Source organism: Zalophus californianus, chromosome 6 (assembly GCF_009762305.2).
Source record: "Zalophus californianus isolate mZalCal1 chromosome 6, mZalCal1.pri.v2, whole genome shotgun sequence".
In the NCBI taxonomy this organism is placed as follows: Eukaryota; Metazoa; Chordata; class Mammalia; order Carnivora; family Otariidae; genus Zalophus; species Zalophus californianus.
Window position 1 is genome coordinate 121,268,174 of NC_045600.1, and position 22,684 is coordinate 121,290,857.

The 22,684-nt window shown below is 41.8% G+C and overlaps 2 pseudogenes; one reads left to right on the plus strand and one right to left on the minus strand.

Moving 5' to 3' along the window:
• Positions 1-713: 713 nt before the first annotated feature.
• LOC113909175 lies at positions 714-1,545 on the minus strand (annotated as a pseudogene).
• Positions 1,546-6,163: 4,618 nt separating this feature from the next.
• Positions 6,164-7,251, plus strand: LOC113909174 (annotated as a pseudogene).
• Positions 7,252-22,684: the final 15,433 nt, after the last annotated feature.

Here is a 22,684-nt window from a genome sequence, read left to right on the forward strand (position 1 = left end):
TCCAAAGCTGAGGATGCCTTTCTTCAAGCTGAGAATCTAAAATTGGTGAAGGAAGACTTGTTCCAGGCTCTGTGGATCACATTTTGAAAATCACCTGAATAAGTAGCCAGCCTTCGGGGGCCATATTATCTCTCAATGCCAAACCAAGGAAAAACAGAATCAGATCTAGCAGAAGAATGATAGAAGAGTTAGAAGGAAGTCACTATAGGTAAAATGACCAAATAAGAGACTCTTTCAACAGTCAAAGCATGAAAGAGTGAGGTCCTGAAGTTTACGATGGCTTTGAGGATAGCTTGGAGGGGATGTATTTCAAAGATATTTAGGAGAGAGAGTACATAGGATTGGGCCACTGATTACATGGAGGTTGGGAAAAGGATAGGGAGAGGAGAGATTGGGGTCAAGAATAAGTTCCAGATTTCCAATTCAGGGGACAGGATGAGTACAGGTACTAGCAACCAAGACAGGGAATACAAGGGGCCCCTGGCTGGCTCAGTTGATAGAGCATGTGACTTTTGATCTCAGGGTTGTGAGTTCAAAGCCCACATTGGTGTAGAAATTACTAAAAAATAATCTTTTTCTTCTTTTTTTTTCTTTTTTCTTTTTTTTTTTTTTTAAGAAACGGCTTATTTTCTATCATCCTTATTTTCATTTTGTTTGCTTTTGTGTAAGAGCAGCTAAGACCACTCAAGGGTTGTTCCTACCCACTGAGTGGCCTAAGCAGTAGGAGCTGACCAGTTTTCAATGGCAGGCTGAGCACTCCAGTCTTCAATAGGGAACTGCTGAATAGGCACCTGCACACCTTCAGACTAGTCTGTGACTTCAGGTTGAGTAGCGGAGAACTCGGAGCTGGATAAGTCCATTCATCCTGAAATTCTTCATTACAGCCTTTTAAGCAGCGGCCTGCTTTTCCTTTCCAATCTCCTCAGGATCTCTGTAGAAGTAGAGATCAGGCATGACCTCCCAAGGGTGTTCACAGGAAATGGTGCCATGCAAGTGTGGAACTTCATGGGCCCAGCACTCACCACATCAGACCCACTGAGTGAGCTCCCTTGCTGTTGCAAGGGATGGCGATGTCCACATAGCTCAGAGGAGAGTCTGTATTACACAGAGCAATGGTAGGCAAGTTAACATAAGATGCCTCTGTGAGAGCTGGTAGTCAGCCCTGGGGTCGGTAACCACCAGAAGTGTGGGCTCCCAGAAGGCTGCCTGGATCTGGTTAGTGAAGGTTCCAGGAGTGAAGCAGCCAGCAATAGGAGTGGCTTCAGCAACAGCAGCAAACTTAAGCCCAGTTTGCTGACCAGTATTCCTGGATGATAGGACACTGACATCAACTTGGTTTACAAAGGCAACAATGGCCCAAGCTGCCGGGAAGAGCTTCTCCCAGGTTCTCTGCAGATTTATGATGTAGATACCATCACTTTTCCATTTGTAGATGTACTGTTCCATTTGGAAGTCAAGGTTATTGCCACCTAAGTGGGTTCCTGCTGCAAGGAATTTGAGGATATCCTCCTCCTTCATTTGCAGGACATCAAGGGCTCCAGACATTGTGAAAGTTTCCCTTTAAGTTATAAAGGGAATGCAAAACAACGTTGTATTCATCCCTCCCTGGGTAGTGTGGAAAGAAAAATAAAATCTTAAACAAACAAGCAAAAAAACAAATGATGGGCTGCCTGGGTAGCTCAGTCAGTTAAGTGTCTGCCTTCAGCTCAGGTCATGATCCCGGGATCCTGTGATGGAACCCCGCATCGGGGCTTCTCCCTCTCCCCGCCCCCACCCTTGACTTGTGCTCTCTCTCGCTATCTCTCTCTCTCAAATAAATAAATAAAAAATCTTTAAAGAAAATTTTTTAATTATTTTTTTTTAAAGTTAGGAATATAAGATAAGCAAGGATGGCAATCAGGAGCAATGGGACTGAGTTTATTTGCAAACATGCTAAGTTTGGAATATCTGCATGATAGCCAGTTTTAAGTGTCCAGTAGAAATTTAACACACAGGGAAGAAGTTGGGAACTCTAGGAAGATGCCAAATGTGGAACAGTGCTTAAATACCCAAAGAAAATATTTAGCAACACCACCCCACCCCCCACCTTGGGAAGGGCAAACATATCCCTACTATCAAGAGCCAGCCCCATTCCATTCTTCCTGCCCAAAGGGGACCCAGTGTGTTTGTATCAACATGGGCCAATGTTTAACTCAAGTAGCAGAAGACAGTCTGTCATCATTTGTGAAGGAGAAAGTGGGAGAAGTTTTCATTATTTCTCCCTTATTCCTGCCTCAGATCTCTCCTTATAGAGTAAGTAAACCAGCAGTAGGTAAACAAAGGATGTGTTTACAGCTCCTGTTAGCCAGGGCTCTATCTCAAGGATGATTAGATACCGATTGGGAAGAAATCAGCAGGCAAGGCAGGGTGTTTGATGATTTCAAGCTTACCATTGAGATAGATCCCACAGTGACTCCTCTCAGTCAACAGCATGATGAACAAATATCCTTAAGCAATCTCATTCAAATTACCAGTTGCTGAGAAAATAAAACTATACCTCCTAATTTTTATTGGCCCAAGTGAGAACCATTTAATGATTATAGAATGATATGCTCCTAAAAGGTTTCCTGGGAAACAGGCTCTGAGAACTGTGTGCAGGAGTTTCAGTGGGAGTGCTCTCAGGAACCACACTGTGAGAGAGAGGGAAGCAAGAAGGGGCAGAGGGAGAAAGTGCACCGTGATGCCTCAGTACAGTCCACCTTTGAGGCAAGAGAGCTGGGATTTCGTAGCCGCCTATGGACCAGTCACTGGGTGCAAGTAGCCCCCAGGAAGCAGGTATGACTTAGATATGTCAATTTCCCAGTGGCTGTTTATCTGAATAAATGGTCATGGGTGTCTTTGGAGAACAGGGCATGTCATTACCATATACCCTTGCCATGGTGTCACAGGATCTTTTCTTGTGGGTACCCAGCCTCTCTTCTAGTCAATGGGGTTCAGATTCGAGTTTCTAGAAACACTAGCTGAAATATATAGCTGAAGACAAGCTTTTTTACTGAGTACTTTGCCTCTGAGAATAGATATACTATTTTTAAGAACGTCACAGTTTTGTTTTGTTTTGTTTTTTCAGAGCAATCTCAACACAGAGAATGAAAACTGATGACCTTAGGTTCAATACAAGAATTTTTTTTTTTTTTATGTTCTAAGCCAAGAAAAAGAAGTCTATGTATTACATGTACATGCCTACTAAAGTCTGTGTATGTGTGTATATATGTCTTTGTGCCAATTTTGCCCTGATGAAAAATAAAGAGTGTTCCTTTATGGCATCCCTGTGGGTTTTTTTAAGATTTTATTTATTTACTTGACAGAGAGAGAGAAAAAAAAAAAAGCACAACAGAGGAGAGGGAGAAGCAGACTCCTGGCTGAGCAAGGAGCCCAGTGGAGTACTTGATCCCAGGACCCTGGGATCATGACCTGAGTCGAAAGCAGACTCTTAACCGACTGAGTCACCCAGGCACCCATATGGTAACCCTGTTGAATTCCAGCTTATTTGTTATACTAAACAAACTTCATTTTCTTCTTGCTCACTTCTTTTCCCCCATCATCATTGTGGACCCCAATTTCTATTTGAGTCAACTTACACCCATGACCATGTGCACAATGTATCACTTAGCAGACATCACTTTTTCTGAGATAGACACCCGTAATATTTGCCAGTTTTCCCCATAGGAATTATAACAATAATGCAAGGAAAACCAGAACCGTAGTGGATGATTTACAAATGTAATTTAAATTATGTAATAGGATTACACATTAAATACAAGAGTCCCAGTTAAATTTGAATTTCAGATCAACTATATAACTATAATCAACTATATAGCTATAAATATAATACATATATATATTAATATAAGTATGCCCTATGCAATATTTGAGACATACACTAAAAATTATTTGTTTTTTATTGATATAAATTCAAATTTACTGGACACTTTATATATGTTTGTTGCGCTAACTCTGACAAGCCTACTATACACAAGCAGTAGATATTACTCCTCCACACTTCCTACTTTTACTTCTGCCCTTCAATCTGTCATTGAAATCCACATTGCCTTTCCTCCTTGCAGAGAAGTATTAGGATCATGGAAAATGCTGATGATAACACACAAGGGGGCGCATCTGGCTCTCCCATTTACATCATGGAAAAGTTGGAACCAAACTGCCTTCTCGTCTTAAAAAACATGCAAGTTTGTTGAGAAGTTTAAACATTCTTGGCAGAACTCGTCAAACCATCACATATAGATATACAATACCAGGTTTTTTGTGATCCACTTTCATGGTACATCATAAAAAGAATCATCCCAAAGCTAACGCCTTCACATAATTCAGTTTCTGCTACATTATCCCAAAATGCTAGGACTTAGAATAATTGTTGATGACTGCTCTCATGTGTTTGGATCAACTGGTCAGTTCTGGCATCTGGGCCAGACTCAGTCGAGCTTGGCTGTGCTTCCCTGGGCAGCTGCTATCAGCAGGCTGCTCAGTGTAGGAATGGTTGTGCTAGGAAGTGCCATTTGTCTGGGAGCAGGAAGGCTCTTGGCAGAGTGTAGGTGATGGAGACCTCTGTCTTACATTACCCATTAGACTAGCTCGGGCTTGGCAGGGGTCCAAGAGAGAAGCAGGCAAGGCTCCGTGAGGCCTTAGAGTCAAAACTAACATGCCTTTACTTCCTCTGCATTCTATCAGCCAACACATGTGAAAAGCCACACCAGATTCACAGAGGAGGCCACTTTCTGTTGGGAGGAGATGCAAAGGACATAGATACTGGGAGGGCTAGAGAACTGGATTTATTTTTCTAATCAATCTGTCTGCCCATCTTCAAATATTTTATTTAAGGGCACCTGTGTGGCTCAGTTGGCTAAGCATCTGACTTTGGCTGAGGTCATGATCCCAGGGTCCTGGGATCGAACCCCTCAATGGGCTTCCTGCTCAGTAGGGGGGTCTGCTTCTCCCTCTCCCTCTGCCCCTGCATGTGTGCTCTCTTTCTCTCATTCACTTTCTCTCTCAAATAAATAAATAAAATCTAAAAAATATATAATAAAAATAAATACATTACTTAATGTTAAGACATTTTGTGAGGTATAAAAAAGCTTTCTCAGGGAAAAAAAGGCATGGATTGACTTACCTGGTACCTGGTCCAGAATAGTTACCTGTCATTGTCACTTCAACATCAGAACAACCTCCTATGCAAAACTAAAAACCACTCCAAACCACCTTTGTTAACTAGGTGATCCTTCATGGCTTCCTGCACTTCAGAGCTTATGTGTTTATTAATAATGGAGCTGAAAGACAAAGTTCTTCCTTCACACCCTCTGCCATATTCAACTGAACATCTACCAAAGGGACTACTATTGTGTTTACATTGTCTGTGCTTTCATCAGGAAAAATAGAGAAACATGTCACTAGCTGTACTTGTCATTTGGTGGTACTTCAGTACATTCTTTGCCTCATATTCACCCAGCATTTCAAAGGAACCATATCAATGCTATTTTTCATGAGTATTGCCTGAAGTTCAGCTTTATTGGAAGCCATCAAAGTACTAGTGTGTAATATTTAGATTTATAATATTAAACATCTAATACTATTGCCTTTATATTCCATACTTTTCTCTAATTTTTTGTTGTTTTAATCCAATTCTTCATTTCCTATGTGAAACCACTTAAATTTTTGAATGTGTCCTTCCTTCACTATGCAGGGTATCTCTGCAAATAACACACCAGTGGTTTTGTTCTCTCAGCTTCAACTACAGCTATAAAAGCAAATTCAGGTTGTACAACATTATGAAGTGAATTGTACTCTTTAAAATGGCTACTTTTATGTTAGGTGAATTTCACCTCTATTTAAAAAAAACTTAAAAAGAAACCACAGATTCAGTACACAAGAAAGAGTACTTCTAAGTAATATGAGAACAGACTCATTTGATCTTCACTGTCTCCAACCACTTCCATTTCTCACCACCTCACCTTACTAGGTGTGTCTTTTTTGGTTAAAAAATAACCCAATAATACTTGTTCCATCGTCAGCAAATTAGGATTAAAAATAAATAATACAAATTTCATTGAGTTACATTGACACTGGCTTGATTTTAAATTACAGTGATTGTGGCTAAGGTTTTGGTGGATTCAAGATGGCAGTGTAAGAGTCAGCTGCTCAGCTCTCCAAGACCCTGAAGATACAGGAGTACCTGATCCTCAAGGTGCCCTACAAAACACTGAATATACGCCTTTGGGCTGCTCAAAAACACATCGACCTGTAGATGACCCACATCCCTATGGTGGTAGCCAAGCTGAAGAAGACCTTGAGCAGCTGCCCTGCCAGGGACTCCATGGTCAGCCTTCTGGATGGCACAGGGGAGAAGCTTAGCGTCCTCAAGAGGAAGGTGGTGGGGTCCATCCAGGTGGAGAACTAGAGCACCAAGCTATGCAAGCGCAGAATCGAGCAACTCAAGGAGTAGCAGCTACCACCCCGCAGCAGCCAGCTTGTGGAAGAGGAAGCGCTTGGACCACATGATGGTGGAGCACCTGTTGCCCTGAGGCTCTTAGAATGCTGTGGTGAAGCTGGTACACCAGAGTGGCATGAAGAGCTGCCTGGAGTTCAGCCTAAATATTCAGGAGTTCACCGAACTCATCCAGCAGAACTAGAGACTGGACGCTGTGAGACATGTGAGAGAGCGCTTTGGTCAGATTGAAGGGAGCCAGCTGGCCAAGGTGCACCAGGTCATGGGCATGCTCGCCTTCCCACCAGACACATACATATGGCCCTACAGGGACCTGCCGGACCCAGCCAGGTGGCGGATGCTGAGCCAACAGGTCCGGCACAACTACTGGCTGCACCAGCTGCGGACAACTCTGTGTTCACCCTCATTCTATAGGCCGGCCTCTTGGTGAGAAAGACACCACAGTGCTCCAAGGAGGACAGCAGCTCCGAGAGCCATGACTGGCCTGTGTGCAGCCACTCCCCAAACTAGTAGTGCAGCCCCTGCGCATGGCCCATTGCACCAATTCCTGTTTGCTCTGCAAGATTTCGGGGGACTCGATGATCCAGAACAACCCACCCCTGAGGCTGCCCAACCACTACAGCTACGGCTACAACTCTCTTGCCATCTGTCAAGATGACAAAGCCATTTGTGCAAGCACCAAAGAAGTGTTTTACTTCTCACAAGCCCGAAGGTGTACATCGTGTAGGCGGACCCGCCAGGCGCGCCCCAGCCCTTGAGCCCCAGCCCTGGCGCCAAAGCCCTTGCGTCCCAGCCCTTGCGCCCTGGTCAACCTGGCTTCTGTTTCTGGCGACCAAAAGTACAATAGGTACACCTAGGAAGAGAGGAACTGGATGGGGCACATTTGTGCTTGGGGACAGTGTTTGCACTGATAGGATTCCGAAACACCCGTGAGCTACTTGACACTTTCCCTTTCAGAGAGACTTTCCTGCCCAGGGAGCTTTAGTCACTTTGGAAACAAGAGTCCGTTATTTCCCGTGCCCTCAACCCTGGTGTCCTCCCTCCGTTGGTCCCTCCTTCCCACTGCCCAGGAGCGGAGATGGGTGGCGCCACAGCCTGACTAGGTTGCAGTGGTGGAGGCGTCCCGCAGAGCTGAGGTCTCAGGGCCCTGAGCATGGGGCTGGCTTAGGGTGTGCTAGGCTCAACGTAACGTATTTCATGCCACATTATTTCCTACTTGAGAAGGTATTCACGTGGAAATCCACTGGACGGAGTTCTGCAGAGGCCCTTGGCTCCACAACGGCAGATCTAATGCCGCTCCTTACAGAAACTAGTAGTTCAGTTGAAGTAACCAGCGATGACTTTTCAAATCAAATGAATCATTGTAGTTTACACAAAATCACACCGTAGAGGCTTGTATTTAGCGCTTATTTTTGCATGTTGATGTTGATTAGCTAATAAACTATAAATGTAAAATATGTGAATTAAAAGTTTTCCTATTTCTTAAAAAAATAAATCACAATAACCATAAAAAAAGATATTATGGATGAAATGCTTCCATTTTCTCAGCTGCATAAGCATGAATTGTAGTTGAAAAATCACCCTTAAAATTTGCACATTGTAATGTCGTCCCCATGCACATGACTAGTCTGCAGCTCACCAAGCAACTCATCCCCATCTCCTGAACTGGTCTGTGTTTACTCACCGAGACAATCCCCTAATGACACATAGGGTTGTTGGGTGTCAAGTTTCTATAAAATTTTCTAAATATATATCCTCCATTTCCATGCTTATAACCTTATTTGGAGTAACAAAGAGTTAACAGACTTTGAGTAGAACTTGACAGATGGGGTTTTGAAACTCTGATTTAAATAAACTGCTTTGTAAATAACTTAGTAGGTCCCTTTGTTGCAGGAATTCTTAGTCTTTAACATATTAACAAACATTGGGAATTTGCAAGAGAAAAATAGAGCATGCAGCATCTTTCACATTTCAGCATCTCTTACATTTATTCAACCTCAGAATTTTATTTTTCACTGAACATCTCACACTACTAAGTCTTCTGTGTAACAGACAGTGGGAGGTTCAACACAGACATGGAGTCCAGAAGTCCCTGCTCACTCCTGCTCTCTCCAGGCAAGCCAACTTTGTCCCAAAGGGTAAAATAGAAACAAGCTACTGCCACTGAGTGTCTCAAAATTGATTAGAAGTTTGTCTGACTTTCATTTTTGTGTTCAATCCAGCCAGTCATGTATATAGACACTGCTGGTTTCTCCATTTGTGAGTAGGATGGATTTTTTTTCTGGTTGCTTGAATTATATATGCCTTCCTTGGTGATCCCAACAAAGTAACATAACTTAATTTTCTCTATGGTATGCCATTTAAACACACTTAGTTTTTGCCTCTGTCACTTGATTAAATTGAACATCCTTGCTTTCTCTCTCTACACATTATAGCAATGGGTAAACACATGAAAGCCCCTTTCTCAAACAGACTTATGTATAAAAAGCAATGTCCTTAATAAGAACCATTGGATTTAATAAAATAAAAAAGTGAGAGTCCTCAATATTATTGATGAGGGAACAGAAGCCAAGCTGAGGACAAAGCACAAGCTGACACCCCCCCCACACCCCACCCCACCCCCACCTCCACCTGCCCACCTCCCCCCCATATGTGTGACATTTGTCTAGGAAACTCCCAACTGTCTTAATGTTAATGCCTTGCTAGAGCGAAAAACAACCTTAACTCAATGGCAAAGCCTCTGGTATCCTGTGAGTCTTCTTTAACATACGAAAATCCTTTTGAAAACTTCCCTCTTCCTTACATCCCCCCAACTTCCAAGTATATATTTAGCCACCCCTCACAACCCCAGTGCAGCAGCTCTTTCTGCCCATGGGTCCTGTCCCCGTGCTTTAATAAAACCACCAATTTGCACCAAAGACAGTCTCAAGAGTTCTTTCTTGGCCATCGGCTCCAGATCTCACCACACCAAACCTCACCTATATTCCAAAACTACATCATTATGAAGACCTTACTTTGAAAATGAGACTGAAGAGTAGAAGGATGAAGGGCTTTGTGCAGGACAACCAGCTAGCTGTTGGTAGAACTGAGCCTGAATCCTGGAACTCAAATATCTTGAGGTGTTAGAGTTTCTCAAAGAGCTCTAATGATTTATAACAATATATAATAATCATTTGACATTTCCAAGTTGGTCACATTTTGTTTTATATGTACTTTCTTCCTTCTGACAATTTCCAGGTGCTTGGCAATTTAATAAAGTTTGATAATATTTAACAAGATATCCTACAGCTTGACAAGCATCATACATTTTCATAATAAAAGACTTGTTTCCAATTTAAATTGCTATTGTTTACTTATTTAATATAAGTTGTCCACTTTTGGGGTATCAGTCCAACAAAATATAAAATGTCTTGGACATAAATGCTGCAATATAGGGTTTCATTCACTTCATCTATTCATTCATTTATTCGCTCAGTCATCATTGAACTGAAATCAACAAATCTAATCAACATTTTGAATGCCCATTGTATGCCTGGTGTAAGGGACACAACCAGGTTTATAAAAGGCATAATCTCATCACAAAGAATCTCACAGTTTAGTTGGAAGACAGGTATATAAGGGGGCAGGGGACCCTGAGCCCAGCATGGGTGCCAGGTGACTAGAGTGCCAGAGAACATCTCATGCAAGAGTATGGCCTGAAGGGGTGGAGCAAGATGGTGGAGGAGTAAGAGACCTGGATTTCGTGTGATCCCAGGAATTCAGCTGGATAGGGATCAAACCATTCTGAACACCTACAAACTCAACAGGAGATCAAAGAAAAGAATAACAACAACTCTCTGAACAGAAAAGGGACCACTTTCTGGAAGGTAGGATGTGCAGAGAAATGAATCCGAGGCAATATTCGGGAGGATAGACAGTGGGGGAGGGGGCCTCGGTTGGCTGATTTTGGCAAGTGATAGAGCCATGGAGCACAAAATTGGAACTTTTAGAAGTCAGCTCTGCTGAGGGACGTCACTCCAGTGGCTAAGCGGGGGGTGGAACCCTCAGTAGGACAGTGAGCTCTCAGGACCCTCAGGGTCACAGGAAGACTGGGGGTGCCTGAGTGCGGATCGGAGCGGAGAAGCTGGCTGCGGAGACAGAGCCGAGGCATGGGCTCTCAGCTCGGGTTGCAATAAACTATGATCCACGGCACAGTCCAGGCCACTGCTCCACCAGCAGGGACCCAACAAGTGGCAGATCCGGGGAGACTCCCCATCCTCCCCCAAGAAGAGTGGCACTGGAGCACACCATGGGGATCTGCTGGGTTTGGATCCCCCACATGGGGTCAGGTGCCAGAGATAGAAAAGCTTGGTCACAGGCTGGGTGAGCACAGAGTGCGACCAGAGACCGGGGAGACAGGAGTGATTGACTGCTTTTCTCTGGGGGCGCACTGAGGAGTGGGGCCCCAAGTTCTCAGCTCCTCTGGGGTGGAGATCAGGAGGCCGCCATTTCACTCTCATCCTCCAAATCTTTACAGAGAGCTTGCAGGGAACAAAAGCTACTGAGAGCAAAACCGAACAGATTACTTAGCCCCGACTGGCAAGGGCAGGACAATTCCAGCTCCGGCAAAGATATTTGTGAACCACGGCAACAGGCCCCCTCCCCCAGAAGATCAGAAAGAACAGCCAGCCAACACCAAGTTTACCGATCAATCAGAACGGCAGAACTCCAGCACTAGGGGAATACTATACATAGAATTCATGGCTTTTTTACCATGATTCTTTAGTCTTTCAAAACTAATTTTTTTAACTGTTTTTTTTTTAATTTTTCTTTCTCCCTTTTTCAGACAACATCTTATCAATCCCTTTTTTAAAAAATATTTTTCATTTTTCATTTTTAGAGTCATATTCTATCCCTTCATAGTAGTTACCCTTATTTTTGGTACATAAATATATATATATATATATATATATATATACATATACATATATATATATATGTTGTTCACTCTTTAAAATTTTAAGATACAGTTTCTTCTAACAGATCAAACCATACCCTAAATCTCTAGTGTATGGCTTTGTTCTACTGTCCTGCCTGATCATATTCTCTCTCCCATTTTTTAAAATCCTCATTCTTTTTTCAAACAACTTCTTATCTTATCAATTCCTTTTATAAAGTCTTTTATAATTTTCAACCTTGCAGTCATATTCAGTCCCTTCATCATATTAATATTAACCCTTATTTTTATACATATATAAGTCTTTCTTTCTTTAAAATTTTGGGAGGCACTTTCTTCTAACAAACAAAAATATGGCAAAAATCTAATGTGTGGCACTAATCTATGCACTAGCTGATCATGTGTGATCATATTCGGGTTTTTTTTTTGTTTTGATTTTGTTTGTTTTTAACTTTTTTCTTTTTTTTTTTTTTCCTTTTTCTTTTTTCTTTCTTTCCCTTTCTTTTCTCCCGGTTTCAGGTCTTTTCTGATTTGTTTAGTGTATATTTTCTGGGGACATGGTTACCCTCTTAGCATTGTGTTCTCTCATTCATCTATTATTCTCTGGACAAAATGACAAGCCAGAAAAAATCAACTCAACAAAAAGAACAAGAGGCACTACTGACTGCCAGAGACCTAATCAATACAGACAATAGTACAATGTCGGAACTAGAGTTCAGAATGATGATTTTAATGATACTAGCTAGGCTTGAAAAAAAGCATGGAAGTTATTAGAGAAACCTTTTCTGGAGAAATAAAAGAACTAAAGTCTAATCAAGTTGAAATCAAAAAGGTTATTAATGAGGTGCAATAAAAAATGGAGGCATTAACTGCTAGGATAAATGAGGCAGAAGAGAGAATTAGTGATATAGAAGACCAAATGATGGAAAATAAAGAGGCTGAGTAAAAGAGAGATAAACAACTACTGGATCATGAGGGCAGAATTGAAGAGATAAGTGATACCATAAGATGAAACAACATTAGAATAATTGGGATGCCAGAAGAAAAAGAAAGAGAGAGAGGGGCAGAAGGTATATTGGAGCAAACTATAGCAGAGAACTTCCCTAATGTGGGGAAGGAAACAGGTATCAAAACCTAGTAGGCACAGAGAAACCCTCTCAAAATCAATAAAAAAGGTCAACACCCTGACATCTAGCAGTAAAACTTATGAGTCTCAGAGACAAAGAGAAAAATCCTGAAAGCATCTAGGGAGAAGAGATTTGTAACCTACAATGGTAGAAACATGAGATTGCAACAGACCTATCCACAGAGACCTAGAAGGACAGAAAGGACTGGCATGTTATATTCAGAGCACTAAATGAGAAAAATACGCAGCCAAGAATACTATATCCAGCTAGGCTGTCATTGAAAATAGAAGGAGAGATAAAAATTTCCAGGATAAACAAAAACTAAAGGAATTTGCAACCACGAAACTAACCCAACAGGAAATATGGAAAGGGGTCCTCTAAGCAAAGAGAGAGCCTAAAAGTAACATAGACCAGAAAGGAACACAGACAGTATACAGTAATAGTCACATTACAGGCAATACAATGGCACTAAATTCATATCTTTCAATAGTTACCTTGAATGTAAATGGGCTAAATGCCCCAATCAAAAGACACAGGCTATCAGATTGGATAAAAAAACAAGACCCATTGATATGCTGTCTTCAAGAGACTCATTTTAAACACAAAGACACCCCCAGATTGAAAGTAAAGGGGTGGAAAATGATTTACCATGCTAATGGACACCAAAAGAAAGCTGGGGTGGCAATCCTAATAACAGACAAATTAGATTTTAAACCAAAGACTGTAATAAGAGATGAGGAAGGACACTATATCTTACTTAAAGGGTCTATCCAACAAGAAGGTCTAACAATGGTAAATATCTATGCCTCTAACATGGGAGCAGCCAATTATATAAGGCAATTAATAAAAAAAGCAAAGAAACACAGTGACAACAATACAATAATAGTGGGGGACGTTAACACCCCCCTGACTGAAATGGACAGATCATCTAAGCAAAAGATCAACAAGGAAATAAAGACTTTAAATGACACTGGACCAAATGGACTTCACAGATATATTCAGAACATTCCATCCCAAAGCAAGAGAATAAACATTCTTCTCTAGTGCCCATGGAACAATCTCCAGAATTGATCACATCCTAGGTCACAAATCAGGTCTCGGGGCGGAGCAAGATGGCGGAGGAGTAGGAGACCTAGATTTTGTCTGGTCTCAGGAATTCAGCTGAATAGGGATCAAACCATTCTGAACACCTACGAACTCAACAGGAGATCGAACAGGAGAGTAGCAACAACTCTCTGAACAGAGAAGCGACCACTTACTGGAAGGTAGGGCATGCGGAGAAGTGAATCCGAGGCAATATTCGGGAGGATAGACGGCGGGGGAGGGGCCTCCGCCGGCCGCTTCTGGCAAGTGCTAGAGCCGCGGAGCACAAAATCGGACCTTTTAGAAGTTGGCTCGGCGGAGGGACATCGCTGCAGTGGCTAAGCGGGGGGTGGAATCCTCCCGGGACAGTGTGGTCTCAGGACCCTTGGGGTCACAGAGAGACTGGGAGTGCCTGAGTGCGCCAGAGCTCCCAGGTATCAGAGCAGGGAAGCCGGCTGCAGAGACGGAGCAGAGTCGCGGGCTCTCAGTTCTGGGTTGCCATAAACTGTGATCTGCGGCCCAGTCGGGGCACGGCCCCCCCAGCAGGGACCCAACAAGCAGCAGATCTGGGGAGACTCCCCTTCCTTCCCAGGGAGGAGCGGCGCGGGAGCGCACCTCAGGGATCTGCTGGGTTTGGAGACTCCGAGCGGGGTCGGGTGCCAGAGATAGCAACGCTCGATCACAGGCCGGGTGAGCACGGAGTGCGGCCAGAGACCGGGGACACGGAAGTGACTGCTTTTCTCTGGGGGCGCACTGAGGAGCGGGGCCCTGAGTTCTCGGCTCCTCCGAGTGGAGATTGGGAGGCCACCATTTCTGCCCTGGTCCTCCAAAGCTGTACCGAGAGCTTGCAGGGAACAAAAGCTCCTGAGAGCAAACCGGAGCAGCTTCCTTAGCCCGGACCGACAAGGGCGGGGCAATTCCGCCTCCGGCAAAGACATTTGAAAACCACAGCAACAGGCCCCTCCCCCAGAAGATCAGCACAAACAGCCAGCAAGCCAAGACCAAGTTGATCGATCAAGGAGAATAGGAGAACTCCAGCGCTAGGGGAATACTGCACATAGATTCATGGCTTTTTTTTTTTTTTTTTTACCATGATTCATTATTTCATCAAAGTTAATTTTTGTTGACTTTTTTTTATTTTTCTTTTTCCCTTTTTCAACCAACATCTTATAAATCCCTTTTTTTAAAAAAAAAAAAACATTTTTTATTTTTTTTTCATTTTTGGAGTCATATTTTATCCCTTCATAGTAGTTACCCTTGTTTTTGGCATATATATATAAGTTGTTCTCTCTTTAAAATTTTGAGGTACAGTTTCTTCTAACAGATCAAATTATACCCTAAATCACTAGTGTATGGCTTTGTCCTAGTCTCCTGCCTGATCACATTCTCTCCCTTTTTCCTTTTTTTTTTTTCCTCAAATCTTCTTTCTTTTTTCAAACAACTTATCTTACCAAGTCCTTTTATAAAATCTTTTATAATTTTCATCTTTACAGTCATCTTCCATCCCTTCATTGTATCAACCCTTATTTTGTACATATATGTCTTTCTTCCTTTAAAATTTTAGGAGGCACTTTTTTCTAACAGACCAAAATACACCCAAAATCTAGTGTGTGGCACTGATCTATGCACTAGCCTGATCATATTTGATCATATTCTGCCTTTTTTGAATTGTTTTGTTTTTGTTTTTATCTTTTTTTCTTTTTTTTTCCTTTTTCTCTTTCTTTTTTCTTTCTTTCCCTTTCTTTTCCCCTGTTTTCAGGTCTTTTCTGATTTGTATACAGTATATTTGCTGGGGACGTTGTAAACCTGTTAGCCTTTTGTTCTCTCATTCATCTATTCTCCTCTGGACAAAATGACAAGATGAAAGAAATCACCTCAGCAAAAAGAACAAGAGGTAGTACCGTCAGCCAGGGACCTACTCAATACGGACATTAGTACGATGTCGGACCTAGAGTTCAGAATCATGACTTTAAAGATACTAGCTGGGCTTGAAAAAAGCGTGGAAGTTATTAGAGAAACCCTTTCTGGAGAAATAAAAGAACTAAAATCTAACCAAATCGAAATCAAAAAGGCTATTGATGAGGTGCAATCAAAAATGGGGGCACTAAATGCTAGGATAAATGAGGCAGAAGAGAGAATCAGCAATATAGAAGACCAAATGATGGAAAATAAAGAGGCTGAGAAAAAGAGAGAGAAACAACTACAGGATCACGAGGGCAGAATTCGAGAGATAAATGATACGATAAGACGACACAACATTAGAATAATTGGGATCCCAGAAGAAGAAGAGAGAGAGAGAGGGGCAGAAGGTATATTGGAGCAAATTATAGCAGAGAACTTCCCTAATGTGAGGAAGGAAACAGGCATTAAAATCCAGGAGGCACAGAGAACCCCTCTCAAAATGAATAAAAATAGGTCAACACCCCGACATCTAATAGTAAAACTTACGAGTCTCAGAGACAAAGAGAAAATCCTGAAAGCAGCTCGGGAGAAGAGATATGTAACCTACAATGGTAAAAATATTAGATTGGCAACAGACCTATCCACAGAGACCTGGCAGGCCACAAAGGACTGGCAAGATATCTTCAGAGCACTAAACGAGAAAAATATGCAGCCAAGAATACTATATCCAGCTAGGCTATCATTGAAAATAGAAGGAGAGATAAAAAGCTTCCAGAACAAACAAAAACTAAAGGAATTTGCAAACACAAAACCAGCCCTCCAAGAAATATTGAGAGAAGTCCTCTAAGCAAAGAGAGAACCTAAAAGCAGCAAAGAGCAGAAACGAACACAGACAACAGACAGTTAACAGTCACCTTACAGGTAATACAATGGCACTAAATTCATACCTTTCAATAGTTACCCTGAATGTAAATGGGCTAAATGCCCCAATCAAAAGACACAGGCTATCAGATTGGATTAAAAAACAAGACCCATCAATATGCTGTCTGCAAGAGACTCATTTTACACCCAAAGACACCCCCAGATTGAAAGTGAGGGGGTGGAAAACCATTTACCATGCTAATGGACACCAAAAGAAAGCTGGGGTGGCAATCCTTATATCAGACAAACTAGATTTTAAAACAAAGACTGTAATAAGAGATGAGGAAGGACACTATATCCTACTTAAAGGGTCTATCCAACAAGAAGATCTAACAATTGTAAATATCTATGCCCCGAACATGGGAGCAGCCAATTATATAAGGCAATTAATAACAAAAGCAAAGAAACACATTGACAACAATACAATAATAGTGGGGGACTTTAACACCCCCCTGACTGAAATGGACAGATCATCTAAGCAAAAGATCAACAAGGAAATAAAGACTTTAAATGACACACTGGACCAAATGGACTTCACAGACATATTCAGAACATTCCATCCCAAAGCAACGGAATACACATTCTTCTCTAGTGCCCATGGAACATTCTCCAGAATTGATCACATCCTAGGTCACAAATCAGGTCTCAATCGGTACCAAAAGATTGGGATCATTCCCTGCATATTTTCAGACCACAATGCTTTGAAACTAGAACTCAACCACAAGAGGAAAGTCGGAAAGAACTCAAATACATGGAGGCTAAAGAGCATCCTACTAAAGAATGAATGGGTCAACCAAGAAATTAAAGAAGAATTAAAAAAATTCATGGAAACCAATGAAAATGAAAACACAACTGTTCAAAATCTTTGGGATACAGCAAAGTCAGTCCTGAGAGGAAAGTATATAGCAATACAAGCCTTTCTCAAGAAACAAGAAAGGTGTCAAATATACACCCTAACCCTACATCTAAAGGAGCTGGAGAAAGAAGAGCAAATAAAGGCTAAACCCAGCAGGAGAAGAGAAATAGTAAAGATCAGAGCAGAAATCAACGAAATAGAAACCAAAAGAACAGTAGAACAGATCAATGAAACTAGGAGCTGGTTCTTTGAATGAATTAACAAGATTGATAAACCCCTGGCCAGACTTATCAAAAAGAAAAGAGAAAGGACCCAAATCAACAAAATCATGAATGAAAGAGGAGAGATCACAACCAATACCAAAGAAATACAAACAATTATAAGAACATATTATGAGCAACTCTATGCCAGCAAATTAGATAACCTGGAAGAAATGGATGCATTCCTAGAGATGTATCAACTACCAAAATTGAACCAGGAAGAAATAGAAAACCTGAACAGACCTATAACCACTAAGGAAATTGAAGCAGTCATCGAAAATCTCCCAACAAACAAAAGCCCAGGGCCAGATGGCTTCCCAGGGGAATTCTACCAAACATTTCAAGAAGAATTAATACCTATTTTTCTGAAGTTATTCCCAAAAAAAAAAAAAAAATGGAAGGAAAACTTCCAAACTCCTTTTATGATGCCACCATTACCTTGATCCCCAAACCAGACAAAGACCCCATCAAAAAGGAGAATTACAGACCAATATCCTTGATGAACATGGATGCAAAAATTCTCACCAAAATACTAGCCAATAGGATCCAACAGTACATTAAAAGGATTATTCACCACGACCAAGTGGGATTTATCCCTGGGCTACAAGGTTGGTTCAACATCCACAAATCAATCAATATGATACAATACATTGAGAAAAGAAAGAACAAGAATCATATGATCCTCTCAAGAGATGCAGAAAAAGCATTTGCCAAAGTATAGCATCCTTTCTTGATCAAAACTCTTCAGAGTATAGGGATAGAGGGTACATACCTTAATATCATAAAAGCCAGATGGCTTTGTGGGTATGAAAAATCCACGGTGAATATCATTCTCAATGGGGAAAAACTGAGAGCTTTCCCCCTAAGGTCAGGAACACGGCAGGGATGTCCACTATCACCACTGCTATTCAACATAGTATTAGAAGTCCTCGCCACAGCAATCAGACAACAAAAAGAAATCAAAGGCATCCAAATCGGCAACGAATTGAAACTCTCACTCTTTGCAGATGATATGATACTTTATGTGGAAATCCCAAAAGACTCCACCCCAAAACTGCTAGAACTCATACAGGAATTCAGTCAAGTGGCAGGATAGAAAATCAATGTACAGAAATCAGTGGCATTCCTATACAACAGCAACAAGACAGAAGAGAGAGAAATTAAGGAGTCGATCCCATTTACATTTGCACCCAAAACCATAAGATACCTAGGAATAAATCTAATCAAAGAGGCAAAAAAATCTGTACTCAGAAAACTATAAAATACTCATGAAAGAAATTGAGGAAGACACAAAGAGATGGAAAAACATTCCATGTTTATGGATTGGAAGACGGATATCAATGCTACCTAGAGCAATCTATGCATTCAGTGCAATCCCCATCAAAATACCATCCACTTTTTTCAAAGAAATGGAACAAATAATCCTAAATTTTTTATGGAATCAGAAAAGACCCCAAATAGCTAGAGGAATCTTGAAAAAGAAAAGAAAAGCTGGTGACATCACAATTCCGGACTTCAAACTATATTACAAAGCTGTCATCATCAAGACAGTGTGGTACCGGCACAAAAACAGACACATAGTTCAATGGAACAGAATCGAGAGCCCAGAAATGGACCCTCCACTTTTTGGTCAACTAATCTTTGACAAAGCAGGAAAGAATGTCCAATGGAAAAAAGACAGTCTCTTCCATAAATGGTGTTGGGAAAATTGGACAGCCACATGCTGAAGAATGACACTGGACCATTTTCTTACACCACACACAAAAATAGACTCCAAATGGTTGAAAGACTAAAACGTGAGACAGGAGTCCATCAAAATCCTAAAGGAGAACACAGGCAGCAACCTCTTCGACCTCAGCCACAGCAACTTCTTCCTAAAAACATCTCCAAAGGCAAGGGAAGCAAGACCAAAAATGAACTATTGGGATTTCATCAAGATAAAAAGCTTTTGCACAGCAAAAGAAACAGTCCACAAAACCAAAAGACAACCGACAGAATGGGAGAAGATATTTGCAAATGACATATCAGATAAAGGGCTAGTATCCAAAACCTATAAAGAACTTATCAAACTCAACACCCAAAGAACAAATCATCCAATCAAGAAATGGGCAGAAGACATGAACAGATATTTTTCCAAAGAAGACATCCAAATGGCCAACAGACATATGAAAAAGTGCTCAACATCGCTCAGCATCAGGGAAATCCAAATCAAAACCTCAATGAGATATCATTTCACACCAGTCAGAATGGCAAAATTAGCAAGTCAGGAAACAACAGATGTTGGTGGGAATGCGAAGAAAGGGGAACCCTCCTACACTGTTGGTGGGAATGCAAGCTGGTGCAGCCACTCTGGAAAACAGTATGGAGGTTCTTCAAAGAGTTGAAAATAGAGCTACCATATGACCCAGCAATTGCACTCCTGGGTATTTACCACAAAGATACAAATGTAGGGATCTGAAGGGGTATGTGCACCCCAATGCTTATAGCAGCAGTGTCTACAATAGCCAAACTGTGGAAAGAGCCAAGATGTCCATCAACAGATGAATGGATAAAAAGATGTGGTATACATATATACAATGGAATATTATGCAGCTATCAAAAGGAATGAAATCTTGCCATTTGCAATGATGTGGATTGAACTGGAGGGTGTTATGCTAAGCGAAATAAGTCAATGAGAGAAAGACATGTATCATATGACCTCACTGATATGAGGAATTCTCAATCTCAGGAAACAAACCAGTGTTGCTGGAGTGGTGGAGGGTGGGAGGGATGGAGTGGCTGGGTGATAGACATCGGGGAGGGTATGTGCTATGGTGAGTGCTGTGAATTGCGCAAGACTGTTGAATCACAGATCTGCACCTCTGAAACAAATAATACATTATATGTTAAAAAAAAAAAAGAAGAAGATAGCAGGAGGGGAAGAATGAAGGGGGGGGAATCAGAGGAGGAGATGAACCATGAGAGACGATGGACTCTGAAAAACAAACTGAGGGTTCTAGAGGGGAGTGGGGTAGAAGGATGGGTTAGCCTGGTGATGGGTATTCAAGAGGGCACATTCTGCATGGAGCACTGGGTGTTATATGCAAACAATGAATCATGGAACACTACATCAAAAACTAATGATGTAATGTATGGTGATTAACATAACATAAAAATTTAAAAAGAAGAGTATGTCCTGAACGGAGTCTCAAAGGCTATAGGAGTCATTTCATCATGCAAAAGGCAAAGGAAAGGACAATACAAGCAGAAGAGACTACAGTGTACAGGCATGAGAGAAGACTCAGCAGGTACACACTTGTGGGAACTACAAGAAAATCTTTGTTGCTGACATAAAAGGCAAAACCAAGGCAAAGTTGTGAGCCAGTCCACAAAGGGCAAAGGTCTTGGGCACCATGTGGGCTTAATTCTAGGTCCGAGATGCCTATCCTCTGTGCTGGTGCTATTCGGGGCTGGATGATTGTTGTCGGGACCATCTTATGATCATAGGGCGTTTAGCAACATCTCTGGGTTCTCCCCACAAGATGCTTATAGCAACTGTCCCCCCAAAAATTTCTCCATACACTGCCAAGTATCTCCTTGGGTAGAGGTGGGGGGAAATCATCCCTAGTTTAGGATTACTATTTTAGGCAAGAGAGAGCCATTCCAGTGTTTTCTGTAAGGGGTGACAAGGTCAGATTTGCCTGAGACTGGGGCAGAGAGCCTTGGCAGGGTCTCTGGCAGCCATCCTGAGAGCTCTGGATCAGGTCAGAGCATGGATTAATAGCTACATCACCCAGAGTAATGTTTGAGGCCAATTGGAAATGAAAATAGAAGAGTCACACTGAGGAAAAGATGGGTTTAGTTGGGAAAGATAGTAGTTCCTTTCAGAGCATGTCCCATTTGAAGTGTGAATGTGGTATTTAACCGACCATGGAAATTCTCAGTATGAACCAAGAGGAAAGGGGATAAGCTAAAGGTTTCTATTTATGCACCATTGACAGGTAGACAGTCTCTGAAATCCTGAAAGTGACTAGAACCTCCTCAGGAAAGGGTTTAGGATAAGCAGCAGGGTAGGGAGACTTCGCATTTAGAGAGAGTAAGAAAGGGCACAGACAGAGATAGTCAGGGACAGAAGGAAGAGCTTGCTGTCTTGGAAGCTACCGGCAAAAAGAGTGTCTGGGAAGACCTGGCCAGCTACTCAGGGAGGGCAGTAAGGTATTCAGAAGAGAGGAGGAGTATGGTGAGCAGGGCCTTTCTTCCCAGCTCTTCCTACCTCAGCAGGACAACCAGAGCCAAGACTTTTAACCTCCCAGGATTTCTAGAATCCAAATGCCTAGGTGTGTTAACTAGTTATCAATACTATTGCTTTTATTTGTCTTATTACCTGGTACCCAAACCTGTTTTGTTTTGTTTTGTTTTGTTTTGTTTTCTATCAACTTGCCTATTCACAGTTTTAAAACTGTTCCTCCACTTTTAAGCACCATGACCCAGCGTCCCTTTCAATCTCTCTCTTCCCATGGGGTGGGTGGGGAGTGAGTTTTCAGTCCAGGAGATAATTTTTGCCCAGTCTCTCAAATTGGCTTCTTCTTTTGCATTGCCCAGGTCGCTGCCCCTAAAAAGTCTACAGATCCCCTGTGGGCACAAGACAAAATCTAGCCACCTCATCTTGACATCCAAGACCCTCATCCATATGACCATCACTGGTCCTGATTCCAACTAATTCCTACACCTAGCCTGTGTTCATGGCTCCATGGTCCAGGGAAAGAAACATCCTGAGGATAAGAATGCAGAAAATAGGTTCTGTCAAATGAGAAGTGAGTGAATTTCCTTCTCTCTGTATATGGTCCATGCCTCAAAGAGTTTCGAGTGACTTGGGAAAGTCCCCAGAAGGTAAGTGTGATATTATGATTTATAATAAGCAATATATGTATGGTCTTTGTCCAGTTCCTCGAACAAATCTCCCTTGGAATTTCCAAGGGTTAAGCACCATAAAGGTGTATTTTGTCATGTTAACAAAATGACTTTTGAAAAGCTCCTAGTTTCCCTAAGGATGGGGGCTGTCACCAGAGGAGTCAACCATGTGATTAGAGGGTTAGAACTTTTAGTCCCACCCTTCCAACCTGAGGG